Source organism: Quercus suber, unplaced genomic scaffold (assembly GCF_002906115.3).
Source record: "Quercus suber isolate HL8 unplaced genomic scaffold, Cork oak 2.0 scaffold_374, whole genome shotgun sequence".
NCBI lineage: Eukaryota > Viridiplantae > Streptophyta > Magnoliopsida > Fagales > Fagaceae > Quercus > Quercus suber.
In genome coordinates, this window is record NW_027069826.1 from 547,944 (window position 1) to 553,520 (window position 5,577).

Here is a 5,577-nt window from a genome sequence, read left to right on the forward strand (position 1 = left end):
GTTCATATGTATGTGTGATGAGCAGAATATTCACACCAAAGCAGTAAGCACATTTTCAAATCATGAGCTTGACGATTTAAAATATATATATATATATATTATAGTTGATTACTTATTAATACACCTATAAAGTTATATACTATAAAATATAAATTTAGAGTTAATTACTTATTAATACACCTATAAAATTATATACTATAAAATATAAATTAAGAGTTTGAACTTTGAAGCATAAAATTTTGTTGATAGTAATTCCATTAATTTGTTCCATTAACTAAATCAAGAAGGGAAGTTATTGTCATCAAACATGAATATACAAATGAAAATAAATATACACATATATTCATCTATATATATATATATATATACACACACACATCTTATGCCCTAAAGCATATGAATCAACTGCTAGAGAATTTTCTACCCAAAAAAGAAGCAAACCACTGGAGAATATTACAATAAAGAAAGAAAAATTAAGGGTGCCGTGCAGAAAACAAGCTATTCAAGTACCCACTAATGAAGAAAGGAAGAAAAAAGAACGATAGCCCATACTTTTTTTTTTTTTGAGAAGGACGATAGCCCACTCTTCAGGGAAGAACAATATCATATATTAATATTCCCAGTTTTTTTTTTTTTTTTCAATATTCTCCAGTATTGAAACAACACATAAGCAACAAATAAAAGTAAAGCATATCATAGGCCGTTATTTAATGCATTGATAGAACATGAGTATTCCATATTGATAATCCACATTTTTAATTAGAACCGCAGATTGATAGAAAGAACCTGCGTATCTGAAATGGAAAATGCGGGCTCAACTTTAATGATTTCGCTTTTTATAAATTTTGTACTTTTTTAGGGGACCTTCACCGTGTGTACTAAAGAACAGAACTTATTCTTTTGGAGAAATTCAGACACGGCAAGCTCCACATTATATATGCTTAGTGTTGGCCAATTGGAATTTCATCAAATCCCAGCTTCAAATCTTGCAAGCAATATCTATCTTTGTGCCCATATACTTTGCCATTTTCTGTAGTCCTGTATTTTCTCTCTTTTTGCTTTTCTATTTTTTTTCCATTGCAACTGAAGATCATGGCTAGAGGCAGCGCTGCAAAAACAACAAAGATGTTAATGCTGAGGTGATGTTCATCTATTGATCATGTTGATTATAAGTTTCATTTGCTATAATTTTGTAAAGGTTCATGATATAGGGTGCATGTTTTGGAATTTCTTGATTTTGCAAATTATGCTTTTTACACTTTTTATTTGTTGTCCTTTTTTTATTAATGTGTAACCATGTGTGAGTTTTGGTTAGTTCAAATAGTAAAATATTTTATCATTAATGTTATGGAGTGAACGCCATAAGTTAAAATGCTATTGTATGAAAAAATTAATAAAAACTAATTGCAGTGATGGGATCCATTAACTGAGATCTAAGTGTAAATATCTTTACATTTTAAGCAAGGGGGGTGATATTAATGGCACATACTAATTGATATGATTAACTCATGCAGGGAAGCTATGCGAGTTGATCGTGGATTCAGCAAGCATGCAGGAGGAGCAGATTGGCATAAAAAACCAGCAAGTTCAATCAATCGTGGTGACAATATAAGCTACTCGCCGTGCTGGGTTCCGCATCCACGGACCGGCATATACTGCCCAAAAGGCCAGGAATGGGTGATGGACGATCTTCCTGAGCAAGCCGCTTCTTTAAACAGGACCCATTGGCTTAGGAACGTTGATGGTGTGGACAAAGCAGACCACAATACTCCATCTGATCTTTACCTTCATACTAATGTGTGATAACATTCTATTGTGAATGACCTGACCTTAATTTAGGTCGAAATTGATATTTGGAGATCTTTTATTAGAGATGTCTACAGTTCAAATTCATCATCTCTCGCTTAAATTGTATCAACAAAATTCAATACTTATTCACCAATAATGTAAAAGTCGATGATTCGCTCTAGACTAATAACATGAATTAGATGAAAAGTTACAAAGAGTTTTGATTAAGGTTGTAGCCATCAAGAGTTTGGTAGAATGAATAATTGTGGTCCCTTTGTGTGAGATATCAACTTTGTGCCTTAAAGTAGGGAAGTAGGGATGAAAAAAAAAAATTAAAAACCATTCCACCTGATCTGTCATTATCTTATTATGTCTTGTGAGGATTTTTCCTATGATGAAAATGTGACCAGAAAAGGATGAGTTTTGCTCTTGTCTGGGCAAAATTTATATATTAATATATATAGTATAACTGAATCTTTTTTTAATGCATATATTATTTATAATTTATTTGTATGTGCATATTCTATTATTATTCTCCAAAACACATGTTTTTTCTTTATCCTTCTTTACATTCGTTTTCATATTTACCTTATTAGTGTCGAATTCATCTTATTATGAATGACAAAATACCTTCAATCCAACTTCCTTGACATGCCATGCACGTGTCCCACATGAATTTTTCCCACCTTATAGAGGAAAAGGGAAAAGAGCAGAGAGATGGTGGAATTCCTAATCTGACAACATCTCCTCATGTTGCCATAAGTACTAACATAAATAAAACTTAAATTTTGAGAATAAAAATAAGGGATAAAAACCTTTCATAATTAGCAATAACATGGATTTCATGCTAATAACCCATGTGAACACGGTGTACACATAAGTACTAGCATTTATCAATAAGTATAGAGCTACAAAACATTTTACAATTGTCGAGGTGATTTTTTTTGGATAGGTTCAACCATTTTGGAATAACCCACCTCGTGTATATATATTTTTTCAAGAATAATTTCAACCTAAATAAAAAAAAAATATCAGTAATAAACCCAAATAAAAATTAATAAAAACGTATCAATCTCAATTGTAACAATTATTGTATAGCTAAGGTATACTCATGGGCGGTGTTACTTTATGCTCAGTGGGTTCAATTGAACCCCCTGACTTGAAATTTTTTTTAAAAATTTTATGTATAAATTTTTTTTACCAGTATAATTTACCCCTAAAGATATGTTTGTACACTCTGGCTTAAATTTTGCACACCCTAACCACATATTAGCCCAACCCAAAATCAAACAACAACATAGATCACAGGTCTCTCTAAAAGTAAAAAGAGAATGTTTGTAAATCGTAGGTGTCTCTCTTTATTATAAATTTATATTATATATATATATATATGTGTGTGTGAGTGTGTGTGTGTCTAATACTGATTGGGTGTATTATTTTTTATTTTTTATTATGTTATTTGTATGAATTGTGATGTATGTGAATGTGTGTTGTGTACTACAAATATAATATAACTTTATATAATTTAATATTTAGAAAATATGAAAGGTTTGTCACATGTGTGCATATTATTATCAAGTTATAATAACTTTTTGTTATAAAGTTAGTGATTCGAGAACCAAAAATAGTAAAATTAGTATTTTTTTTAAAGCATTTTATTAGTTATGTAGATACTTAGTGTGGGCCAATTTAATACGGTGACAGTGGGTTGAGTTTTGTCATTTAATTTAAAATATTTTTTATAAAAAAAATGACAAATAAATATTGACAACTTCATAAAAATAAAAAATGTTATACAAACTTAATAAAATAAAATGATCACACTTACCAACATTGACAATAAATAATGAAAATTGATAATAAACTATTTTGTAATGATTTTAAAATATGAAAACTCAGAAGAAAATTATAAAACTTCATATATTTGTGTTTTTCTTTTTTTTTCGATAACTCAATATATTCAAAAAAAATTTATTATTAAATTTTGCTTAGTTTAAGTTTTTTAATGACCCCCTTGAACAAAATTCCTAGAGCCGCCATTGGGTATACTTAGAGTTCGTATACTGTTAACAAGCACATTGTACACTTTTAAATAGAAATGTGCATCCATAGCCCAATACATTTTGGACTTTTAGAGCATCTCCAATAGATTAGCCAAAGGCATTTTTTGAAGAGCAAACCAAAAAATCAGCTCCAACAGATTCTCTAAAAGCAAAACTTTTCCAAAATTTTTTTGAAGTTGCTACAGTAGTTCTCTTGATCTAGAGAACACTATAGCAACTCCAAATCATTATTTTATCTTTAAAAAAAATACCTGACTGAATAAAAAAAAAAAAAATTCTTTCTCTTTCCTGCCTTTCTCTTTTCTCTTTGTTTCTTCACTCCCTCTCCCGCAAGTAAAATTATTGCATACAATCTAAACAAAAACACACAACAAAAAACGCAATAAAATTAAAAAAATACAATCTTTCTTATAAACTAATAAAATTAGAGGGGAAAAAAAAAAAACCATTTCGACTACATGTCGTTGGCAATAGGAAAGAGGACGAGCAGCGGTGATAGCAGAATAGACAACAAAGGATGAAGATGACGCGATTCTCTCTCTTGCCCAGCGAAGCACAATGCCAATTTTCCTCTTGGCGATTTCCCTCTCTCTCTCTCTCTCTCTCAAATCCAAATCGTGAACTATGTGTGGCATTTTGATTTTTAGCTATTTTAATGGGAGAAATAAAATAAAGACATGTTTAGTAGACTGTAATAGGCACTGTAATGTAATAATTATTCCTATGGTTTAGTTATTCTTTAGTTTGATTATATTTTTATTATAAGGAATAATCATTCCTTATAAATAACTATTCTTTAAAATGAGGAATAATTATTCCTCTTTAAAAGGTTGTATATATTAGCTATTTCTTAATAAGTACAATAATTTAAAAACTTAATATATTTCCAAATAAACAAACTTTTCATATACATCTAACAATTATAAAAAAAAAAATCATAAAAAAAAAATAACACATATCTCTCTTAAATTTAAAAATGATAATTTTTAAGGAGATATAATTGTATAAGTAAGATATTTCCTAAAATAAATGTTAAGTTTCATTCTAATGTTATAATAATGTTATAACTCACAACTAAACTAATGAATAGGTTTAGTTATTACATTACAACACACTTTATTGCTACTAATAAAGATTACAATTCATGTCATAATCTCCATTCAGTGTACCAAACGTACCCTAAATATATGACCTTTAGCCTTCCAACACTTCAAAAAAAAAATGATAATAAGTTTTTATTAAAAAAAACTACAGCTAATTTTTTTTAATGGAAATTAATTGGAAGTTAATGAATAGGAATAATAATCTCTATAATTAAGATAAGATATAATTTTTTATAGAAAAAAAAGGGATAATGATAAGTTAATGGATATTAATAATTAAAATTTAAGGGATGATATCTTAAATTAGAAATAGACTATTAAAAAATAAAACCCTTGAAAATTTTGAAGATTAAAAATTTAATTGTGAAAAGTAAGATTAAAAAATGAAGATTAACTATTAACAAATTGAAGATTAAAAAAATAATAAAGGACGAGGACGGTTGATTAATCATCCATCAACTAGGAATTATTGTTTTGCGGGTAGAGATATATTTATGTTTTTTTTTTTTTTCGTACTAATTTTTTGCAAAGAAAAAAAAAGTCTCGAATATTTTTGGTGTGGTGCCATTTTGTTGTATCAAGTGTGCAATAGAAAAATATAATGCATTGCTTGAAGTTGTGAA

At 28.6% G+C, this 5,577-nt stretch overlaps 1 non-coding gene across 1 annotated transcript; it reads left to right on the forward strand.

The window, feature by feature from the left end:
* The first annotated feature begins 883 nt into the window (after nt 1–883).
* LOC112010416 (uncharacterized) lies at nt 884–2,078 on the forward strand. Its single transcript, XR_010623865.1, has 2 exons — nt 884–1,139; nt 1,515–2,078. It is a non-coding gene; the product is annotated as an uncharacterized LOC112010416 (transcript).
* Nucleotides 2,079–5,577: the final 3,499 nt, after the last annotated feature.